The 25070-nt window shown below is 41.2% G+C and overlaps 2 long non-coding RNA genes across 2 annotated transcripts in view; one reads left to right on the top strand and one right to left on the bottom strand.

Moving 5' to 3' along the window:
• LOC103459248 (uncharacterized) overlaps positions 1 to 8828 on the bottom strand; it is a 70714-nt gene extending 61886 nt beyond the window's left edge. The window contains exons 1-2 of the long non-coding RNA XR_001776231.1: positions 8561 to 8828; positions 5275 to 5341 (exon numbers count right to left, since the gene is read on the bottom strand). This is a non-coding gene — a long non-coding RNA (uncharacterized LOC103459248). The remainder of the gene's footprint in view (positions 1 to 5274; positions 5342 to 8560) is intronic.
• On the top strand, positions 6010 to 21512 carry LOC108165891 (uncharacterized). Its single transcript, XR_001776230.1, has 2 exons — positions 6010 to 8324; positions 17153 to 21512. It is a non-coding gene; the product is annotated as an uncharacterized LOC108165891 (long non-coding RNA).
• Positions 21513 to 25070: the final 3558 nt, after the last annotated feature.

Genomic DNA, 25070 nt, shown 5'->3' with positions numbered 1-25070 from the left:
AGGGGACGGATAGTGGGTGGTCGCCGGTCGATGTAGGAGACAGATGAACCATGAACCTTTGGTATTCTCACATCAAGAACATCATTTCTGTGGCCTAGAGAGAATAAATGCTAAGAATAAAATGTAGAGCAACTCCCCTGATGGATGTTCTGTGAAGAAAATAGAGCAAATGAACAGAGTGACATTCAACAGAGTGCAACTTTGACGGGGTTAGAGGCTGCCAGTCCCAAGTACTCTTCAGATGCTCCTCTTTTACTGATGTGCTCCAAGTTTAGACGACGAAAATGTTTGAAGCTAATGACAGATGAAGACCTACAAACTGGTAATTTTTTATAGTCTGAAAAATTGAAGTACATAAAGTGTTGACAGAGGAATGGGACATAAAAAAAGAAGTAGAAAACTGATTTTATCAACTTATAATCTTAGGGAGTACTGATGCATCTCAACTAATTAGAATATCATTGAGAAGTTAGTATTATCTAACTGAAATTCAACAAGTGAAAATAAGCAGATCATAATACAACAAAAAAAAAGTATTTCAATACTTACGATACTGAAGTATGCATACTCCATATTAGATTTATGCTTTTAAAACTTCTAAATGGATCTCAAGCAGTTTAGAATATTTTTGCTTCCTGTAAATGCAACTTGTTAGAAATAAAGTTTGAGCAATATGTCTGTATTTCTCTTTTTCCTATTTTGGATTCTTCAGGGCATTTCAGTGGCTGCCATCTATGTGTTACATCATTAAAAAGGGATTAGTTCAAATTACCGTTCCTCCCTCTGCCCTCGTTTTGGGTGTTTAAGTTTGTGCCTCATAGAGGCGCAAAATGCATGGCACATCTGATAATGACACAATTATTAAAAAATAAATAAATAAATAAAAATTTAAAATAGAGGAAGGGATAAGTAGTTGTTGCATCTGTTGGGGAGTTTTTGTTTTGTTTGCGACTCCTCTTAGAGCTGGAACCTCTTGCTGTTGTGTACATCTCCACCCGGGGGCAAACGTCCTGACAACACACACACACACACATACACACACACACACTCCACGACTTATCCAAGTGTGCAAGTCGTATTTGCATCTGTATACACGACAACGCATTTGGAGGCAATATCCCATTGTAAAAACAATTCATCTGAAAGGCTGGAGGATTTTCATATTAAATAATTAAACCTAAAATGTGGAGTGCTAATTTATTTCAGTTAACTTGATGTTATTCAGATTTCAGAGTCAAGAGTATTTGCCTGACTTTCCTTCTTAAAAGTAAATGTTTAACTGACCTCTCCCATAGAAGGATGAAGCTGAGCTCAAAAGCATAAGGACAGATTGCATCTAAATGTAAATCAACCTCCATTTTTCCAAACCTTAACTTATTCCAACTCTGGCAAGATGCAGTGATGGAAAGTCATGTTACGTCTAACTGATGGAGGAGCACATTGTTCCGACCCGCTGCAGAGTCTTCTGCTTCTCGTCTCTGATGAAAAGATGCTACCTTGACAAACAATAAAGCGAGGCCCTTTTTTAGACTCTGCTGGCGTCATTCGATTATGCAGTGGCTTTTCAATGAATTTTTTTTTTTGTTAAGCTGCAGCTGTAACACAGTACACTCACTCTCCTTTCACGAGATACAGAATTTGTATGTTTGGATTTTAAAAATAAATCCTACACAGACGAAGCTAAGTGATTTTTACCAATCTGAAGGCAAACGCACACCAGTTTCCCTTTGAAGGGCATTCAATGAGGTTTTAATGTTGATCTCAGGAAACTGAACTGTTAAGTGGATGTGCTGAAGGCCAACACAGAAGAAAACCCATTTACTCATACAGATGAAAAGAAAGCAGTAATTCTCAATAGAAAAAATGTTACAATGTAAAGTCATGAGGCAGATTTCTGACTTGAAAATTGACCAGCTGAAAGTCAATCACGTCCTGCACAAGGAGAATAAGTCACAAAATGCCAGGAGCTGGCTCCTCACAGAATGATGTATTCAAACATATTAATGGAAAGTTGTATGGAAGGAAAAAGTGTGGTAGACATGATGCATGGGCAACAGGGTTGCAGTCATGGTTAAAAGGATTGTGAACACAACCCAATTTAAGAGTTTGGCGCATCGATATCATAACTCATGCAAAAAGGAGCCCTTATCCGGGACATACTCTTATCAGCAGGGCTTACTGTAACATTTCATCAAAAATAATTTCTCCACTCTTGTCAAAAACATGAGATCTCTGGTTTACAGGTTAAATCCCAAATCTTCTGTTATGGCATTGATGTTGCCCATTTGCCATTTCGTCCAGGCTGCAGTTCTCCATGTTGCTTGTGCACCTTTTTCTACAGCTTCATTAATCTGCTTGCAAGCAGCACTCAGAAAAGCTGACTTTTTCCATTTAGCCACTTTTCCAGGTCAGTCTGTCATCGAGACGCACACACAGTTTAACACTTCTGGTCTAATAAAACAAAGCAAAGTCAATCCTTTGCCTGAAATCCTCAAGACAACACGAAACCACTTTTCACAGCCCGGTTAAAGTCGGACCAAACTTGTCGAGTCGCCTGCAATTACGCTTTAAAAGATTTCCTTCAGGTCAATTTGTTGACATCAGCGCTGACGCAACTAAAGATCTGACACCAGGCAACAAAATAAAAATAGTAAAACTGCATTGCAAGAAATTGCTGCAGAGACCCATGGAAATCAGGACACCGTTGCCGTGGCAACAGCACCACTCAAAGTGCCACGGCATGGCACTGACTGACAGCTGCACGCTCCTGGATATGTGACGGGGTATCGTTTAGAAGATTTTTTTATTCGCTGCCACCGTCCTGCTCGATAGTAAACACGAATTCATCAGAGGATGACATGTGGGCATCGTTTTCTGCAATCAAGCAAACAAAGGCAAGAACACACGAGAGTCTTCCGCCGTGATTGGTTCTGCTCAGCGTGCACCTAAGAGTACCGGTGGTTCTATCAATAGCGATGTGCGGCATGTGTTTACCTCTAAACACTCATTTGGGCTTGCAGACTTTAGCTTCAGCAACACACTGACAACTCGTATGGACCATCAGCCCCCTGCTGATGGCCGCATGGTGACTTTAGACTGGGGAAGGCATACAGCAACAACAGCCTGTCTTGATGTTATTGACCCAAACTTATAAAAATGGGCATTTTACTGCCCATTTTTCTATATTTACATATTTCTATAAACAACAGTATTGGCTAAATGAAGTCAATATCCAGCCATCTTTTCTCAGCGGTAATTAAAATGGAGCAAGTGGCAAATCACATGCTTATAATCCTACTTGAGCTAAAGTAGAGATGCTGGTAGTCCAGTAATTTGTACTTTTAGGACTGATTCTAAATACCCTAACCAGTTTGGGTCTTCCCCCCAGATCCCAACAAAATTCTGTCGCATCCAACAGCAGTTATGGAAACTCCTCCATTTCCTATTCAGTTGTGGAAATAAAACTGCTTGGATTGCTATAAAGCTCTTTTATAAATACCCCACTGTTGTCTGACCTCGAGGATTTAACAAACGCTGATGTCACCTTCGAGCTTTCATTCGACATCTGAAGTGACATCACCTGGCAACACACTCACAGCTGCAGGACGGCACATCAGCCAATGGTTATTTTGAACAAATGTCACACTTCCCTGCAGCAACCCATGCAAGCCTTCTCCTTGACCATTAGCAGTGCGAGTTCACTGTTAAACTCATTCTCTTCCTCAACCCCGTGGCATCCAGCGCCTCACACCTAGAATGTTTATCTTCGCACTTGGTAAATGCAGTCAACTTTTAATTAAACACACACACACACACACACTCTACAAACAAATATGCACAGCTAATATCTACGCTTAAATAATCCACCCTCTTAATGCACCATCTTCAAATGTCATGTGAAGAGCATGCGTCCTGGGGACAATGAGGGGTGTAGGGTTTCCTGCCAAGACTTAGCAGCATCCAAACTTAGAACTGACTCCCAAAGGATGCTGGTATGCAAGTGTTGGTCTGTTGTTTAGAGACAGACAGCAAACACTAAAGTACGTCTTTAAAACGTGTACGTTACCATTTCATCAATGATATGTTCCAGACTGCAGCTGCATCTCATTAAAGGTGTGTAATGCGCGTTGTTTGGCAATAGAATCTAAATGATTACTTAATGGTACAAGAGAACTTGACACTTCGGAGCCGATTAATTTTTAAAGAAATCGTCAGCTAAATTTGATTTAACCTAGAGCAGTGAGAGACTGTATTGGCAGCTGCAGCGGTCTTGCCTGTGTAATAAGACTCACTCACCTGCTCTCGCTCACACTCGATAGCGCGTTATCGGGTAGCCATGGGTTTGCATGCTATTTTAAAAACAGCACAGTAGTAAGGACATACTCTGGATTGTCTGTTCAGATCTCCTTGGTTTGACATAAAATAAACGATCTTAAGCATTTGATCGGCTTCTTATGCTTCTACTGTAGAAAATTAGTTTTCCATTAAGAAAAGCCTTGCTTAGGATTCAGCTTTGTTCCATTAGTTCAGTCTGGCACCTACGTATATCCTTGGGATGCGATCACTACCACATAAACCGGCGTTGAAGAATGTGTGCGCATGTTAATAGGATGGGGAAAATATTTATGTTTTAATATTCATGTTACCAACACCTCCCCCTAAAATGTGTTAAAAACAAACAGATAAAACTCATTTAATACATGATTATATTCTTGATTAACCAATAGAATGTGCTGATTCCAATTTTTTTTCTGCTTATTTCAGGATTCAACTCAAAATCTTCATATTAAGCCTATTAATCATCGCTGTTTTCATTGCGTTTTTTATGCTTATGAGTACGACTGTTACATAGTATAAGGAGTAAAATGTCATAACATTTTTTAGATTTCCTCACAATCTAAATCTTATTTTTTTTTTCAATCAATTTCAACTTTTAAAATTCTTCAATTCATCTTCCAGATACAATTGTTTGCTTTGACACAACTTGTGTGTCAGAAACACTGGAAAGCAAATGAAACAACGTCAAGGCAAATGAATAAAGATTCATTTAAAGCCTCCAGCTTTAAGCTGATGAACAAGAATTTGGTCCGAAAGCATTAACCCCAATACATTTACAGGCTCACAGCTCACTGCAGGCCAGTACATAAAGTGGCACTTGTATGATACAAGCTACTTCTAAAACAAATGTGGTGTTCCATAAGATGGTGTGAAAAGCATATCAGGACGAATATAGCTCACTTACAGCCCCCATAATTGAAAACTAGCTGCACTCACCTGCAGCCTCTCTGCTGCTCACTCCGTCATCTCACTTGGCCTGTTGTCTCCTCTGGTTTGGCAGATCCTAAAAACAAGATTAGCAACACGGGATAAATCCAGGACAGATGTTTATACAGTCGCACCTGCAGTTCTGTGTATTCCAGAAGCAGCTTTTTTTGGCTCCAGTAATTAGTTGCAGGGTTCTGTTAGCTTATGCGGACCGACTGTTGACAAGAAGAGGCGAAATATTCTCTAGCTGCTTACATGTTTTCACCTTTGAACTAACATTAAAATGCTTACCGCGCTAGTGCATAACTTACCATTTATGATGTTAATATGTGAAGACAAAAAAAAATGTCCAAATTACATCATGTATTTGACATTCACTCGTCGTTTTCAACGTAATAACTCACTTTATAGTGTGTTGATACGGAGACACAGAACCTAACCAAGCTAAACGGAAGCTCATCACCTGTTCTGGTGATGATGGTGCGTTCAGGGCCATGGGAATTTAGAATTCTCTATTTGACAATTAATAAGCGAAATTAATTAACAAAATAATTAAACAGAATAATTTAATTAAGTTAAATTTATATTCGGGATTTACTAACATTACTGCAAATAATATTATGTTTCAAAACCCTATTATTTCATCATTCGAGGTGGAAGAAAAATAATGCAACAAACACAGCAATGATTTTTATTTAACTATCCGAGGCACCACAAGTAAAACATTTCTGAAAAATATCTCCCAGTTTTAAAAGAAATTTAGAAGAAACAAATAATTCACTTGGACAGTTTTCATTATTTGACAAAATTGCTTCAGGCATACAGCAGCACAAGTCAGTTGCAGTACATGAGCCGATCGATTACAGAGCCCTGCCAAAATATTATTACTTGTTGACAATGTGCTACATGATAACAGTGATCATTATCAAACTAGAATGCATTACAACCCAGGCAGTCCTTAGTGTGCCGAACCCTGGAAACTCTGTGTGCAGCTTGTGTCGAATATTACAGAGTTTGCAGAGTTTTAAAATCTCTGCAATTACTCAGAAATCTCCCTGAACATTTCTTCGTGTCTGGTTGCCGCACTGTGGGAGAACAGATCAGTTACAGCTCTGGGATTGATTATGCCTAATGGTCACTGTTCAATAGCAATGTTCACAGTAATGAGGGCTGCTTTGAAAGACACACATGTCAATATCTCTGTTCTGGGTGTGATTGTGCGCCATCCGAAAGATGTAACAGAAGAAAAAGAAGCTCCACTAACTCTCTTCCTTTTCTAAGTCAGTGCCCTGGTTTATTTTATTTTTTATTTTTTTAATTTGCATGCTTTTCTGCTAATATTTTTTTCCTAAGGTCTTTGCCTGGTGACTCAAGCAAGGTGAAAACACAGGTTTTCATGCCACTCTATAAATTTTTTTACATCTTGTCATATTACAATCGTATTTTATTGGAATTTTATGTGATATACCCAGTCAATGTGGTGCGATATTGTAAAGTGGAAAGCTAATGATGCATGGTTTTCTTTCTGAAAAGCAGGCTGTGGGCTGTTTTTGGAAAAAAAAAAAAATCAGATGAAGTTCTGTTTGCAGTTAGCCACAATCCATGTAGGTGACAAAGCAAACATGTGGACAAGGGTGCTCTGGTCATAAGAGGTCAAAATTGGACTTCCTGACATATGCAAAATGCTAGTGGTGGTGAAGAAAGTCCCTGCTGTAAATACTCCATTCCAGCTGATATACACCCAAAATACACCATCGGTGAAACATGTGGATAGCAGCATCACGCTGTGAAAATCCTCATCTTCAGCAGGGAAAGACGGAGCTAGATACAGGATGGAAGAAATCATATCAGAAACTGCAAAAGACCTGTTTAGCTTTCAGAAGGGTGACAACTCAAAACATATCGCCATGGACACAATGGATTGGTCTAGAGCAAAGTCTATTTACTTGGTAGAATGGTCCAGTTAAAGTCCACGCCCGCCCAAATCCTATTGAACATTTGAGGCGGGACTGAAAATTGGCGTTCACGTATGTTCACCAACCAATACGGCTCACTTTGAGTGTATTGGACATGTGAGTCTATAGGTGATAGAGAACTGCCCCAAAAGACCCTGGAGTTGTAATTGCAAAAAAAATATTCACACAAAGTTGAATTATGCACACTCATCTTTGTAGATTTGTCTCTGTAATTTGAATTTGAAAGACACATATTCTTCTATTTAAACTAATCAGTGTTAGCCCATTGGGGGAAAAAAATGTAATGAAATCAAGCAGCCTGCATTCAGTGCGAGCACATGCAAGAGTAGCGCAAATAGTCTGCGGCAGCGGCAGAAATCAGCTCCTGTGTGTAAATATTGCAGAGGTAATTTAGGGCCAATCTATGCACGTTTTCTTCAAAACTGCACACATTTAGACACTCAAATCGTCCACACACACACACACACACACACACACACGCACACACACTAATTCCCCCTGATTTAAATACCCAATCCCACGCCTCTGACACAGGCATGTGAATTCGGCTCACACCGACTTTCCATTGGTTGCTGCCCAAGCATCTCCTCCACGGGGCATTTCACCGCGCTCCCTGGAACTAGAAGAGACAAGCCTCCATGTTCTGACTGTGGGGCTGAGGCTTCCAGCTCAGAAGACAGAATTAAAACAACTCTCGCTCTGGCTTCTGTTTTCCACCTCATCCACCAACCCCCTCCTCTCCCCGTCAGGTTGTCTCTATCCTAATGAAATTCATCACAGATCTGAATAGATCGCCTTGCACCAACTCTCACATGTTCACCCTTCGGCATGCCTCTTGTGCCTGGATTTTTTTTGCGCGGCCAACGCCGGTGTTCCGAATCCAGTGCAAGGGGGAGCGACGCTGATAAAAACGTTTCCTCTGGTAAAACCGCATCGCAGCATGCATGCAATGCCCAATGGCGGACGGCGTTCACAATCCAGCCTCTCTGTCAACACTGGAGCGACGACAGAGAGAGAGACACAAGAGGACATTGGAGATAGCGGCAGAGGGAAACACAAGTGGATGAGAGAGGAGGCAATCAGGTGAGAAGAGGACCGGGTGTCAAAGACGTTGAGTCAGAGCGCCACCATGTGAGCCACGTGGCCCCGCCGCCTCTAGGCACCGCAGAGAGGCAGGCGGAGAAGGAGACATGCCACTGATTTTCCACACAGTCAACAAAACCATTTTTGCCATGCACAACCTCCCTTAGTAATTTCTCTAAAATACACACACAGGCACACACACACACACTCGAAATCAAATCCCTGCAGAGCTTTACCTGGCAACCGCATGCCAGCGGGGTTATTTTGTCCCTCTGTCTCGCACGAAACAGCACGAACGCCTGGCCGAGCATTCTTTGACAACCGCGAGTCTTATTTAAGCCAGGGTCAAACGTTTTGAATAAGAAATGCCCGAAAAATGTAGCCTCATCGGTGTGAGATTCACGCTGTTCTTGCCCACGGAGGAATTATTTTAGCGGGATGTGTTCGGAGACCTGCAGATTAATCAGCATAAATGAAACCATTAGCCATCATGTACAAACCTAACCCTCTTTTTTTTTTTTTTTTGTGATAAAAAAAAAAAAGGATTACAGTGCGTGAACTTGCAATACAAATAAGAACAATTAGGTCTTGAAACGGAGATGCTGGCATGTGAAGCCATTGAGTCAGATTCTGAGAAATCACAACCTTAATGAGGCAACATGAGGTGCAGCATTATATGGGGTTATTCTGGGTTTGTACCATGGATGCAGGGCTAATTGCAGGTTAAAATGTGGGCAGATAGAGAAATAGCAGAACAAATCCAAGGTTTCATTGGATCGCTGAAGGGGATTATGAAAACATTTGGGGAAGTTAAATCTAATCTTATTATTTTACACACAAAAAAAGAAGAAAAAAATCACTTTTGCAAGTATTTGCAGCACATAATCTTTGGCTTCAGTCAGACAAAATGGATGGCATCCTCTGAAAACTGCTGAGTAGCTAAGCCAGTCCTGGATCAGACATAGATCAGTCCAGCTCTTGATTTAACACACATTTTCATTGTGGATTTGTTTGGACTGGAAATTTCATATTATTTGACAATTTCTAAAAAAAAATTATGATAATCATTTTTTGGTTTTCTCTGTGCAACTGTGGTAAAAACTAAATTAGATTTGCACACAGCCTATAGTTAAAACAAACAATGCTGAAACATAACTGCCAGAAATAAATTGATATAGCGTCTTAGACTGTTTGTACTGACTTTATGACTAATGGATTCAAAAACTTGGAAGTCACATGCTAAAACGATCGTAATGGTGCAACATTCATGCAAAATAAAGCTGAACAAAGTCAGCAAATGCTAAAAGGCTGAATATTAAGTCTGGTGATTAAATTATTATTTTTTTCGTGTCTCCTAAGTTGAAAATATATAACAAGATTGAACAACCTCTGTGCTCCGACACATCTATTTAAACCTCCAACTGACTAAAAACACTGCTCTAAGGTTTATTTTAAATCATTCTTTGGCAAAAGAGTAAATGCTGGGCAAAGAAATTGTGCAAAAACCCCCAAAAAACGCAACTTATCCCGATCCAGGAACTCCCGAGAGCCTCAACTAAATAGGAACTTTTGTGTAGAAAAATGTAAAAATGTTTTTGTACTTGCCATTTACCATCAAAATAAAACCTTTATAGGAACATGTCGTTCATAATCGAAAAGAAGCTTAACATTTTACTTAGCAAAATGTTGGCAAATAATCTATCAGAACATGCCCAGAGGGAATATCTTAGCGGTAGCTTCGAGAGGAATGCCAAGTAGGGTTTAAAAGATGAATTGGAAATTAATAATAAACTGCAACTGCCAAAAGTATTGGGTCATCCCTTGAAATAATTTTAAAAATTCATCAGTTCCAAACACTCGAATGGTGATAGGTGTACAAAATGCAAACTGTTTTTGATATTTCTTAAAAAAATTTTTAAAAAAGTCTTTCACTTATTGCTAGCTTGCTACCATGACGACATGCCACCTGTCTGTTCGATGGCTAAACATTTTTCAAATATCCATCCATCTGTTGTCCATAACCACTTATACTTGGACGATGACCTAACAACTCAAGTTCAAATGTGTGTGGAAAATAATTCATTCAGAATAAAACCTCAAACGCGGAGAAATAAACTACAAAGTACAACTTTCCTTACTTTATAACTATATATCTCCATGCAATGTCGATCAATCAACATTTCTACTTTCGTGTTACTTGGACTGATTTATATCCTTTAATCAATACCCTCCTTGTCTTCTGCTAGAATGCTTAAGGAATTTCAAAGAGTATTGAGCTGACACAGTCTGTAATCATCCCCGGCCACTTTGAACTACATTTTTTATTTATTTATTTTTTTTGCGTGTACGTTGCCACATCACTTTTTTTTTTTTTTTTTTTCAAACATTAATCCCTGTGTGGGTGGCTGCTCTGGCTGAAGGCGCCTATCATGTGGCTGTGACGTCCCCCGTTTGATGCCAGAACAGAGGAGGCCTTTTGTCACATGCAGTTTGCCTCTCGCCTCTTCGGTCCCCGTCGAAGGATTCAAAACGGTTGGGTTTTCGATTGATTACGTTTTGTTTGTTGTTGTCGTCGTCGTGTTTTTCAGGAGGCACACGACGGAAAAGCTGGTTGCTCTAAAATTTCAAATGATAGTGAATTAAACCAATTTTTTTTTTTTTTCCAACTTCCCGTCAGCGCGGAGTAAAAGCTTAATCAGAGGGGCAATTAACGTTTTTTTGTTTTTATATTCACGTTTTCATTCTCTTAATGAAGTTCCTCCCCTTCCCTCACATCTCTTCAACACCTTAAACAAATGTTCTCATCTAGACTTTAATTGGACTAATGAAAAGTCTCCAACTAATATGATAACCCAGAGTCTGCTTGCTGATGTAAGCCGGGGCTCAACATGGGGGCTGTAATGCCCCCTAATGGGTGACAACGAGCAATGTGTGTATCTGCACTGGTGTGTCTGTCTTCGTGTGTGTGTGTGTGTGTGTGTGTGTTTATTTATTTTTTTGTAATTGCAGTGTGTAGGTCTCATTAGCATTTTAGCAGCAAGGCTGGCAGAGAGGCAGACTCACAAGATTGGCTAATGACAGAGATGAGACACTTTACAGAGAGGGTGATGGTGACGGCTTCCTCCCTTCACAAACACAAGCTTATGCAACACGTGAGAGCTCTGTGTTACTACCTCTACCCCGCAGTCGTACATGCGGTACGAGATCAGTTGAAAGAGTAGAACGTAAATCTCATTTTACTCTTTTTTTTTTCGTTTCTTTTTCTTCTAGCGGCTGTAAGGAAAACTGTCTGATAAGACAAACAGCAGAGGAGGGGAGGAGGAGGAGATGGCAAAGTGAGACATAGCAGCAGAGCAGAGAGATCTTAGGAAACACTTTCCATGCTGCTTCTGTCGAGGGAGGTGTCCTTGCAGCAGCTAAGGTCTGGTTCAACGTAATACGTTTTACAGACTCGGTGGTGGTGGTGGGGGGGGGGTGAGGGGGGCAAGGCCGAACACGTAGGAGAAAGCTGAAGTTCAGATGTGTTTCTGGAAAACAAATGAGTTTCTTCTAGGACCTGCTGTGCTCTGAATCGCAGTCTTTGTGAGAAATGAAAGAATGAGATCCTGAATCCAAGACGGAAGGAGTGTTCTCTAAAGGGTGGATTTGGTTCAGTGGGGTGAGAAGCGCCAAAATCTTTGGGTAAAAGCTTGGAAGACACCAGAACTTTGTTGAGGGATGATATTCCTGAGCGTCACTGAGGAGACCAGTATTGGGATTTCTTCGTACCATGACCTGGTTTTGGATAAGAGAAAAAGAGATAATAGGTGGATGTTGAATCGCCGGGATTCCACACAGAAATGTAGCAAATCTTTAAGTTCCACAGGCTTTTCTCTGTCAAGAATCAGCAAGAAATTAACTATCAGAATATGAAAAAGTTATATTTTAAAGTTATATTTTCCGTCAGTAATTTCTCTGAGAAAGTCATTCGTACCATCTGTGAAATCATTTTATTCAACAGGAGGTGTCGAGATTTTTTTTTTCCTTGCGAGATTTACGTTCAGATCAAAGCCACTTTCTGTTAAAATAGCTGGACTTTTCCTACGTTTTTTTTTTTTGTCATCTTAAAGTACTAACTTTGAAGATGGAAAGGTTTGCGTAATATCTGCAACTGCAGGTAAAAATAAAATAACATACTGGGCCAACATAGTCGAGGTGTGAACACCTATAGCACAAACTACTCAGAACCAAGTTAAACTCCCCAAGTGTTTGAATTGTCTCCTGAAGGACACTTTAACCACTGGCTCTTCGACAGTCTGTGGCAGCTCCTTTCTATTTCTGGAGAGAGGGCAATTACACTGACGGATGAATGAGGGAAAAAATGGATGGAGGGAAAGAAAGACAGAAAGAAAGGACTGTTTGTTCTGCCTGGAAATGAAAGTTTGGAGTGGGAAGGATAGAAAAAAAGAACAAAAAAATGCAGTTTGGGTGGCTAGTGGTGGATATTGTATTTGTGCTGACGAGCCAGAAATGACTTTCGCTCGCAGACGCTACAGGAATAGATCCTTCCAGAGTGTTAGGAATGAATGTGCAGGGAGGAGGAAAATGTCAGTCTATTTGCAGTTCTGTCCATTTCAGGATGAGTGGGAGGCTTAAATCCGAATTACGCGCGTCCCGCTGCGCAATCGCGTTCATTTCTAAAACGACCTTCATCGAAAATATTTGGACAAAAAAGAAAAAGGGCCTGTGACATTTCAATTCAACTCCCGCCTTGACCTCAGACACTTCAACGTAGACAAACGCAAGCTTAGGTGAGGAGGTTGGCTGTTTGTTATCCTCTGTTTGTCCCAGAGATAATTGTGAACAGTGGATATGGTTGTCAAGGGAAACAGACTTGTAGAATGTGAAAGAATTAAAAAGAAAGAGGGAGAGAGACGACGGCAACGCTGGGCGATAAAGGATACATTAAAAGCAGCAGAGGTGGAGCTTAATTGAATCTGAGCTAAATGATCCGATTAATGGGGGAATTAAATCCAAACACTAAGTTATAAATCAGTAAGCTATCGTCACATTTCTCAAAGTGCTTAAGCAAATTGTGTTTCACTAAAGCTTAATGCTAACATCCATACGACTCTCATTAATACAAGACGTCTCTGTGCTCGGAGAGAAGAATAAACAAATCACGTTGACTAGGTTTAATCAGACCAAATGGCAAAGCTGAACTCCAGCTGGAGTACAAGAGGGCCAGTTTTCTGTATTCATTCGGTCCTGTTTTAAACTCTGTTCTTGACCAGTCAGAATACAACAATGCTGAAAAATGAAAATTAGCTTATCTGGCAATTATTTTCGCTGCGCTTGATTGTTTTTTGTTGTTTTTTTTTTTTTTTTGCCAGGTTTTATCTGTGATTGTTGTTGCGTACTGCTGAGGAATAATACGATACGCGAATGCAATTAAAGAGGGCCCTGCCGACAGTGGCAAATGTTTTCCCGTTGTACAGCCGTGACTGATTAATAGTCCATTTTAAGTGTGACGATGGTTTAAAGCAGGGGTGCCCGTAGAGCAGCTCTTTGAATTATTTTTGCGTAGCCTGCGACTGATTTTCAAAGACAGTCAAAATTTTACCAAACACCATTTATAAATATCTTAGGGCTGTTTTTAATGGCAGAGTTACAACAGAGTCTTTGATACATCATAAACTTTGTTTTAATCTTAATTATACGCTTACGACTTGAAACGTCTAACGAGTTTTGCAAAAAAAAAAAAAGTTGAATTGGATGCATCCTTTTGCATTGTACGCAGATGAGTAATATCTGTTAAATATCATTATTACTTACTGTAACATCATTCTCATGTATACTCTAGAGTTTCCACCATAATAGACAATATCATAGGTAGATTTCATGTAAAAAAATAAAATAAAAGCATAAAATGTGGCCAAGTGTAGAGTCCCTGGGGACGCCTTCATGAATTATCAGGGTGTTCGATGAGAACGATAAGAATTTTACAGTTTCTAGCCTAACATAATTTTCATCAGACTAAGAAGATGTCAAGGATATAAACACATGAGCAGCACTGGACCGATGCGGCAGCAGGGTGGGAGGTTGTGGATTTAGAGTTATTTAACAACAAAAACCTCAATAGAATGGCACTTTAAAGACAAGAGTCATGGGTCCACCATTGCAAAAAATGTCTCAAAGTACTTAAAACGTTGCATCTTAAAACACAATAGAGCTGTTGAATGAAACGCAAGTGATAATCATGCCTGCGTATTGAGGTGAAGGGGCAATCTGCTGTCAGCAAAGAGCTCAGCGTTGTAACAATGCTGGCCGTCATTGGCTATTTGTATTAGGCGGACCGAATGGTGACTGGCTAATGGACGACCAAACAGCAGATGCTTCAAATAACCTGGGAGCAGGATTCTCTCTGTAACCCACCGCACTGAGTTTAAGTATTTTGCATGAGGCCAAGTGGTCATAGCTTGCGACTGTCAGGGATGCTCCATGTTGGAGCCAATGGAAACACACGTCCAGTGATCCCACCGGCCGGAACGCGCCGCCACCGAAAGGCGAGAGAGTATTTTACGTAACGGTATAGGATCCGGCTGTCTGTCTTTGTTCCCTTGACGTCCAGTCAGTCAAACATATAGCATGATATCAAATTAATGGCAGCAGAGCGTTCCGGTTGCAGAGGCAACGATGACTGACTCTGAAGCAGATCTCCATCGACGGGCTGACACATTTCTTCTGGGAGGGTTTGGAGGGAGAGAGAACCACACAAGCCTCAGAATAGAACCAAACAAATTTAGATCCAAGCATGTGAAGCATACTTGGGGGGGTGGAAGAAAAGAACTGTGTTACAGGCAACTTTACCCCTGATGTGCGCTAGCTCCTAAATATCTGCCAACAGTCAGGGCATTTATAAACCGACCGATTTCCTGTGCGTTGGCATAAATGTTCGGATGCTGCAGGTGCCTCTTCATTCAAAAGTGCAGATGCATTGTTTGTTACACGCTGCTGTTTTTTTGTTTTTTTTCTGACACATCATCTGAGGTGGCAAGAGAGTGTGAGTCATTCTTTACCAGAGAGAATTTACAAAATCAATTTTCCTACCTCTTTTTTTTTTTTTTGCTCTCTCTCTCCCCTGGCACTCGCAAGGCAGAATAAGCACAATCGATTCTGCGGCTTTCATCCTTGAGGCTCTCGTCTTCTTGTGCCATAAATGTTTTCATGACGTGTGCTTATTGTTTCACTCATGGATTTATGAGCATTTATTGATCAGAGGGGGGATGTTGATGGCATTTGCCGTGGAAGAGCATCTATACGCTTCAAATTTGGCTTTCGTTGGACACGGACTCTCCTCCGTAGCTTGTGTGAACTCAGTAGTGTTGGCAGTGACGGAGCTGATGTGGCGAGAGAGGAACACAGTGTCTCTGTGTGCACCGCGTGACAAATAGCTGACAGGCCGCGTGCCCTGTCGCAGGTGATGGGTGGGAGGGGTGGCAGCCTCACGTCGTCCCTGGCTCTCTCTCATCATATTGATCTGCCTGCGTCTTATTTAGCCGCTGCCAAAACTCACAGCTCCGTATTGACTCAAGCTTAATACTCCTCATTTCTATCCAGGCTCACAACAAAGTCAGGGTTAAAAAAAAAAAAAAAAAAAAAATGAAAGGAGCTGCTGCTGACAGGAGGATTCAGCTCGAATGCCTTCCCCAAAAACAAATGTTTTCAGCTCGGTAAAATGTTGTTAGCAGGACTTTTTTTTTTTCCTTTCCTAAAGGGCTTTGAGCATTGCAGACTAATCCACAGAACAAGAAAAAAAAAAGATTATTATCAAAAAGAGAACAGATTATTATACCAAACTGGAGAATCAGGGCAATACATCGTTACTTTGAGTTCATGTAAAGGTGAAACCTTGAAAGCCATTTGGAGTTTTCATCAACCAACGTCTGGTGGTCGTAGCTGCGCTTCTGTTTCAAAAGGTGCGCAGAGGTCTGTTGATATTCCGCTAATGTCTAAAAAACTGTTTCGCAATTGCAGCGTTTGCATTAAATAAGAAATGCAGTTAAAGCACGTGAATATATGTGGTCGCACCATGAGACATCATGATATGACCTCCTACCACTTCCTGTCGTCTTCTTAATCTTTTCCACATGTTGTCACATTCGGTGGTTTAGTCACTTGACTTGTGATGCAAACAAGATTGTTTCGGTTGCAGTTTAGCGAAATACGCTAATTTCAGTGCAGTTGGAAAAACTTCTTCATCCTAGTACGAAAACGTTTTTGCGAAAAGCATGTTGTTGTTTTTTCTAAACTAGCATGTTTCCATTAAGCACCTTTTTTTTTATCCAACTTGTGCAATTATATTGTCAATGTAAACATAACTACTAAAAGCACAGAGTCTTATCCCACTTCTCTTTGCAACATTGTCTTAATTCAGCCACTTTGGAGGGTTTCTTAGACATTCTCCATATCACCCCACAGTTCAATAGAACGCAGGACCAGACTTTGACTAGGTCAACCACAAACCTTTTTGTTTGTCTTTTTCTTTATGAGCAACTCATTAATATGTTGACTTCCTGGTGTGCTATGGATCATTGTTCTAACCAAATTGCGCTTAAACTTTGACACGACCCCTTCATTTTGTATCAGATAAGAAAAAAAAACAAAACCGTGAGGGTATGAAACTGCAAATGGCAAACTGAACGCCACAAGACAAGATCACGAACTCATAACTGAGCAACATTAATAATTCAAAGCCCACATACTCCATATACTTTTCATATTTTTGCAATCATCACATCCTCCCAGGTAATAATCAGCCCACTTTTTTTTCCCCTTTTTTCTAATAGATTCTGCTGCTGCTCCAAAGAGGGAACTGTGTCTACAGGCTGGGGGCCGAGCGCTGAATGGTTGGAGCAGACATGTTGTTCAGGTGCTAACGCGACCATCTGTTGTTTACATTCTGCTGCCATCAACAATAATCTGACAAAGAACACAGCTGCACCTCCTCTGCAGTGACAGCGCTTAGTGAGCCCGTGTGTCGCCGTCACTGCGCCGCTCAAACTAATTAAAAGATTTGCTTGAGAAATGCTCCTGATCCAGCGGTCAAAAATAATAATAATTAAAAAAAAAAAAAAAGGATAAAAGTATTCCGGTTTGACACCAATTTCTCTGCTCTGTCTTAAAGAGCGGAGAGTCGTGTCATTAAAAATAAAGACTGCAGCTGCACACCGCGGTCCAAAAGCTAATGTGAAATGAAGCCACGATGCTGCTGGTCTGCCTTCATTACTTGTTTTCCTGGCTCCTAATAATGCGACTAAATGTGGCTGCAGCCCAGACAATTTAGCGTTTAATGGCAAAGATTATCTTTCACCTATACGCTAATAATTATGGCTAGAAGGGCGAAGTAAGAGAGAGGCTAAGTAATAATAAACTATTGAATTTTATTTCTAACAAGAAGCACTTTTTTTTTAGGTCTGATCCTTTAGCTGAAACTGATTCAAGCGAGAAAAGTCCTAATTTTAGCTGGGTAACATGGGTTGAGTCTTCCTCTTAAATGAACCACTTGTTTTATTTAGCATACTTCCGTATTGGTTAATTAGAAAATCTCTAAGTTTGGAGATTTTGTTTTTGCCACCTTCCAGATTGGGTTCTACAGCCAGTAGGGATTGCTACTGTGAACAGCTACCTTGGTTCTTCTTTTTCCACCCTTTTTCAATTTCTCACTACTTACATGACGGGGTTCACGAAAAATGTATTCTGCAAAGAAAAACAGAAACCTTATGTGGAATCGCTATAGAATATTTATCTGTTCGACAGCAATCTTGTGCTTCAGAAAATGTATTTTAAATAGTACTATCCAACATAAGACGGCACCTAATGTCTATGCTTGTGCTCCCCCTTACATATTGCCGCCCATGGTGGGGAGCCACATAGCCCAAGTCAAGAAATGACACCAGCAAAAGCTGATATGAAATGGCTAAATAATGCTTTTTATCTTTTTTTTTCTTGATGTTACACATTTTTATAGTAGAATCTACAAAGGGAGCCAAAGTAATTCCACCTCTTTTTACTCTACCAGACAATTAGAGTCCATAAGAATGCTAATGTAGGTGCTTGGTGTGAAAGGACCTTGATGGTCAGCGCAGAGTGCTGACCTCAACTCCACAAAAGACTTTCGGCATGAATTAGAGCAAAGACCGCGAGTCAGGCTTCCTTGCATGTGGTAACAGTGGAAAGGAATGTCCAGTCTCAGGAGGAAACAGAAATGGCGCAGAAGCCCGCCGTAGTCATGGAGTACGGTCTGCGAGAAAGAGAAACAAAGAATACACAAAGTGAATGACAGAAACGGTGTGGCCAGAAAGACAACGAGATAACACGCAGCAAAGACAATCCGCCCAGCACACAACGTCGTGCTTTGTTGTCGACTCTAAATGTGACTCATCGCTCTGCGGCACCAAGACTGTGAGGAACGTTTTTCAATTAGAGCTGCAGTTAGCTATCAAAAAATAATAAAAAAAAGAGCGTCGCAGATTATTTTAGAAGACTCGCAAACAACTGTAGTGTTCGGACGACGTTTAATGAGGTAACAGAGGACGTGCATCAGATTCCCTCTGTATTGCTTTTCAGACGCGTTTGTGTTCCGATCTTGGCAGAATCTCCACACGCGTTTCAGCTGTCTTTAATTTCAGTTATCCCGGATGTGACCGACAGCTACTGCCCGGATGTGACCGACAGCTACTGCCCGGATGTGACCGACAGCTACTACCACACAGAAAACGCAGCCCTGGTGGTTTAGAGGCGCCTTCGTAATGGCCTTGTTTGAGGCAGGTCAAACGAGTCCGGATTACTGGTGTGAAATTTAGAAAACCGAGTCAGAGTTCGTCCGGTGCTGTAGGTGAACAAATAAAAAAGTATTTTCCTCTGAGAGTGTGTGAGTGTGTGTGTGTGTGTGTGTGTGTGTGTGTGTGTGTGTGCTTGTGTAATAGCTGTATTACTAAACCAGATTATATTTTCTTCTTTGTCCTTGACATAGTTAGATTCCTGCGGCTGCGTTCGGCATGATTCCACCCGTGGACACAGCGTCCATGTTGCGCTCCACGTCTACCTGTCCAGGTTCCCTGAATCTGCTGGGTCAACTTCCATTAACGTCCTCTGCTCAGTCTCTGCAGAGAGGAGATGCAAAGTGGGCAGCAGAGGATGGAAATAGATTTTGGTTCAAACAGCCCTCAGTTCCTCGCCTCAGACCATTTTGACTAATGAGCCCATATTGCTGAGGGGTTAATTCCCAAAGGGTGCACATGGAGGACGCCAGTGCCCCCTTCTCCTTGCCCCATTTTTCTGTCTGTGTGACTGCATGCCTGCATGTTTCAGCGTCTGCCCAGTGCACCGGGTAGTTTATTTCTTTTTAGGTCGCAATCCAAAATGAAAAGTAAAAAAAAAAACTGGGTCTCCTACGCCGAATGACTGTCTCATGTTAGGTCCAGAAACATCAGCACAAAAGTTAAAACTGCTGGTCAAACCCCACCGAGGCACGATGTTTGTGACCCAAAATGTTGCAGCAGGACGAGTCCAATACTGCTGAACTGGCTCCGCCGAGTTCAACCTTTAACCTCGCATTGCCAAAGCTGATCAGTGGAACAATGATCACATGCTTTTCTGTGTGGAGTCAACCATTTGCTGTTCCTGGAATAGAGCATCACAAAGCCTGACCTCAGATAGTAAAAATTGACAAATGAACATGGAAAAGTCCAGTTGGAAGGAGACGAGGGCGACAGCAGATTTGCAATACGTCTGATTAACCATTAGCAGACTGCCAAAGGTTGAGCTTCGCTTAAAGATAAGCATGGGCAGTTCAGAGGTTAACATAACATGAGCTGCTGAGTCTCGAGGGAAACTCGAGGGACCGTTGTGACTCCGTGGTCACTCAGAGTGTCGGCAGGTTGCCACGACCACCTGAATGTCTCCTTGGCACTTTTCCTGTCATTTTGCCGTGAAGGACAATGGCCAACAGGACACAGACCTCCTCTCACCTCACTCTGTCTGCTGAAATAATAACTCATTCTTTTTCAGTGTCTAAAAATGTAATCCGTGTGTGCCAATATTCCTAAAGCTGCTTAGTCTCATGTGTATTGAACAAAGAGAGAAATTAGTACAAAAAGTAAAATTATTCCTCATATTTTGATTTCCAATAAAAAAAGTATCTTCACTGAAATAAGATTTTCACATTTCTAAGTGCTTCTCTCTTAAATTTAACTATGTTAGTCCATCTCTAAATTTACCTTTAACTTTCAAAATGCGTCGTCTTAACCGTCAAGTTTGTTATCTCCAAATATCTTAAGACATCTTTACATTTTTAACGTACATTTTTAGAGGTCACAAGAAATATTTTTCCATCTCTAATTTCTTCATGAAGTTCTGCAGATTTCCACATTTACCGGGTGTTAAATTTCTAAATAAATGCTTACCTTTTTCTCATTTTTACGATGAATTCACTTTTTCTGATTTTGAAATTAGTTGATATTTTGAGAAGCTGATAAACTGAGTTTAAGAAGAGAAATCACAAATTCTCAGTCATAGCGATTCTGTGTGGACGCAGCAGAAGTTGGCTTAACATCTGCATTGTTTGAGAGAAAGAAATGACAAAAAGATAAAGGTAGAAATAAAAAACCTGATAACAGAAGATAAAAAAAATCGTTTTTTATTAAATTGTGTCCTTGTAGTACAGAAATATGGAATAAACCAAATAAAGGGCTTTATTTAATGACATACTTGCATTCTGTATTTCTGTCTAATCACACATTTACAACAGTTATCATTTGTCCGATATCAGAAAAAAAAAAAAGGTCCTTATTTCTTCTGTGGTTTATTTTCTCTCTCTGTGACTCAGCAGCTTATGAAAGCAGTCAGCTCTTACATAAAAACAGTCTCTGTCTCATTTTTTTGTGCTTCATAGGCCTATTTTTAATTTAGTGGTATGAAATCGTCAGACTCATATGAGATGGAAAATAAGCTGTAAGATATCTGTGGAAATTATTTGCCTTTTAACCACTTGAATGCTTGCATGCTCCACCCTGTGCTGCCACCTACTGTCGGGGGGTGGGGGGAGCATTTTAAATTCCTGGTCTCTCTTGAATAAAATCTTTTGTATTTAAAATGGCTTCCCAGTGGGCTAGGAACTGGATTAAACATGAGTTTCCATCCTCTGAACAAGCTGTTTTCATTCTAAAGATATTTAAATTGTGTTGTTTGACCCGCGGTGCGACACCTATTCCCGCCTCGTTTAAACGACAAGGATATGGTCTCAATGCAAATCAGTCAGCATCCTGATTACTCAGCTACACCCACACAAGTTCCCATATTCAAGTTGGAAACAGTCTTTGAAGTTCCAGCCTCCAATGGGGGGGGAAACACTGAAATGTTTACGCTTGAGTCACTTCGCTCAGCAAAACGACCAAAAGCCAGAATTCCTTCTCGTGGGAGCACCAAATTACTGCCTCTTCCTCTGCTTTCATGCGCACGAGAAACTCTCCTAATCTGATTTCTCTCGGTTGCATCCTGTGGCTCACACCAAAACACACACCCCGGGAAGACTGGACCCTCGTCTGGTGTCAGCTTTGCCTCCATGTAGGGTGCGGAGAAAGGCTGGCGGATGAAGATTACCTCCTAATTCCCTCCCCGCGTGCTGTAAACTGACATTTATCCGTGATGCAGCTCAAAAAAAGCTCCACAGACACATAAACACTTTCGCTTGCACACAAGCTGAACACCTCCAATTAAAAAGGGGGTGGGGGGCTTCGTCGAAAGCTAAATCCCAACTCATGTCTGGCCTCCCTTTCGTTTTAAGGGAGATCAAATTCCTGAAGATCCTTCTTAGAGTGAGTAAACTTCTGTTGAAGTGGGGGGGGGTGAAATTACAGCTAAGAATGACCACCGGTAGGATGATCTGCTCGGAGAAGCGTCCTTGTTTCTTTCTCCCCGTCACCGAAAAGGCCGGTGGGCATTTTTGAGGGGTTCTTCAACGTGACGGACACCTACAAGAGTTTCTTCTGACTCCTGTCACCTGAAATGTTCAAAACCCCAGACCCAACATGACCAAAACACAGCTAATAGGAGGAGCTGTTCACAGCACTGTGCCAGTCACAAGTGGATCGATGCTGCATGCAGCCCACATCAATCAGCCAGCCAGCAGCAGCAGCTCTGTCCAAGATGCTGCCCACACACACAAAGCCCCTCCAGGTGTAATTGCTGACCATCACACTCGGCGGTTGGACCACAGAGGGCTGTTTTAGACTGACAGCCTCTGAACCCACGGCCTCGGCGAATGCGTCACTCCACAACAACTGTGGCCCTTTTCTCCAAGCTATCATCCTCTGCATCAGACAGAATCAAGATAAAGCGCCGCCACCCCTAAAAGACCTTTTATGTGGGGGTCTTAAAAGCTGTACAAAAGAGACCAAAATAGTCCCCCTTCGCCCCATTAAAAGTCCTCTCATATCTGATTTCCATCAACTTATCAGTGCGCAGGGAATTACAGGAGCTGAAACGAGGATTGTTTTAGGAGCAACGTTTTGAGTCTCACTCAGTTGGCCAACCTGTAATCGGAGCTGCCAGCCATAAGACTTAATATGAAACATGTGTCGCAATGTGCCCTTTCCTGAAAACAAACGCCGTGCGGCATGATCTAAATGCGGACCAGTAATAATCAACACCTCTCACTGTGGAATCAACTTTAGTTGACCTGCATAAGTTGGGCCCTTTGTCTTTTGTTGTCCACTACTGCCCCCTTGTGGATTTGAATGCTCTGCTGCCGTTTTATTGGACGGAGGATTGTTTAGAACCTGTATGGCCAGTTTGAAGCCGGAGTGCTTCCTGGACACTCATGACATAAGCAGCTCTGTCATTTACAATGTCACTGAAATGTTAATCTACTATAATTATTCCATTCAAAGAAGATTAAATACACATGTGATGTATTTTCAGACTTCCTCTTCATTTTGATAATTTGATACAGCACATAAAACCCATGTCCATATCAGGCCAGTCAAGCACAGATATTATTTGTCCTACGCCAGAGCCCACTGTGAAAACTTTAACATGCACCCTTTCTCCAAGAAACTTGATTTGTAAATAGATGACTGGATAAGGACATTGTGAGCTACATAATCTGATTTGGCAGATTCTGAGCCACAAATCACAAGAGAAATGTCAAATGTGACCTCATTCACCAACATGACTTCTGCTTAGGTTGAAGTAGTGGCAGGATGTCACTACATAGCTGTATATACTACATCTATATGGCCTATATTTTATTCAAAAGTGAGTAAAAAGATGACACATCCCAATACAATAGTTTGTGTATATAATCTGAGGTTTCTGCTTTGTAAAGTATCAGACATTTGCTGTGAATCTGCACCAAATTTATATTCACTAGTGTTTAGAAATACGTATATATCACCATAATGCTGTAAAACAGCCCTGAAGGGCCGGTGTCCTACAACTTTTGTTGTCTGGTTCAACATACCTGAACTGAATACCGAATCACTTCCTCAGTATGCTGCCAAGTTCTCCAGTTCTGCTAATGACCTCAATTGTTTCAAAACGGTCAAAATACTGAAATGTACTAAAGGTTTTAAATGACCCCCCTGCCCCTACATTACTAACAGCATAACATTTGGTCCATTAGATTAGTTTTCTTAAACCTTCAAGCCTTTTACACCAAGCAAGGTACTTTTTATATTTTGTGCACCATTACTTCCTGTTCAAGTTTTTAATTTCACATTTCCACAAGGGAAAATTTACCATGTAGACGGTTGTATTTATCTGAACTCAAAATAAAATAAAAATATGTTCCTGCCATCTTTGTGTGCCAGATAAAATCCAATAGTAAAAATCTGTTTAAATTACAAGTGTAAGCCTCTAAAATCTATACATTAAAAACAGGAAGGATTAAGCTTTCAGTATTTGTTGAAGATGTAATATTTGTGTGCAAGTTTATCAAGTCTAGTTAAACCTGTTAAATATGCTCATATAAAAGCTCCCAAACTCACAAACCACACTATGTACATTTTAATACAAATCATAAAGCATTTATTAAATATCCTCTTTAACAGAATTACCACATATAATTTTTATTCTCCGCAACAGGTCAGGATGAAGCGGCAGTAAACGTCACCATGCGTCAGTCAAGTGAAAACGGGACTTCCGCGTGCTTCTCGCCCAGTCGAGTCACGTGTTCTGCCAACGGGAGACCTGGAAAACGCTCAGACAACAGTGACTGTGGGGAGTACCGCATCGCAATGCAGTGCAACAAATGGTACACACTTCCCCCGGTTTACCTGGATTTTTCAATCCGCGGACCGGACGAGAACCGAGGACGTGTGCGGTTTAGTCGTTTCCTCTGGACGCCGCCACGAAGAGCTCAGCAGCGCCCCCTACCGGACGGGCAGCGTCCAAAAAGCGCCGCTGCGGGACAGATAAAGGCCCAACCATGAATCATGAAACAAGACCACACAACATGACCTGGGCTACAAAACACAGACACATTCATCTCAGATTTACAAATAGCAACTCCTCACACCTTCTTTCACATCTCCTCGTGATCAGTCATTGAGTCTGCACAAGCCAGTCGGAGCAGCTCCACAGCGGAATGTGAACCAGTTCATTCCGGTTTCCAGGCCAAGTCGTAGAGCTCCTCAAAGTCTCGGAGTTGGTATTCCAGGATGTCCTCGAAGCAGGAGTCCAGAGCCGCGGACACGCTACTGGGAG

Source organism: Poecilia reticulata, linkage group LG23 (assembly GCF_000633615.1).
Source record: "Poecilia reticulata strain Guanapo linkage group LG23, Guppy_female_1.0+MT, whole genome shotgun sequence".
Lineage (NCBI taxonomy): Eukaryota > Metazoa > Chordata > Actinopteri > Cyprinodontiformes > Poeciliidae > Poecilia > Poecilia reticulata.
The sequence above is the reverse complement of the archived record's forward strand: the minus strand, read 5'-3'. Positions and strand labels throughout refer to the sequence as shown.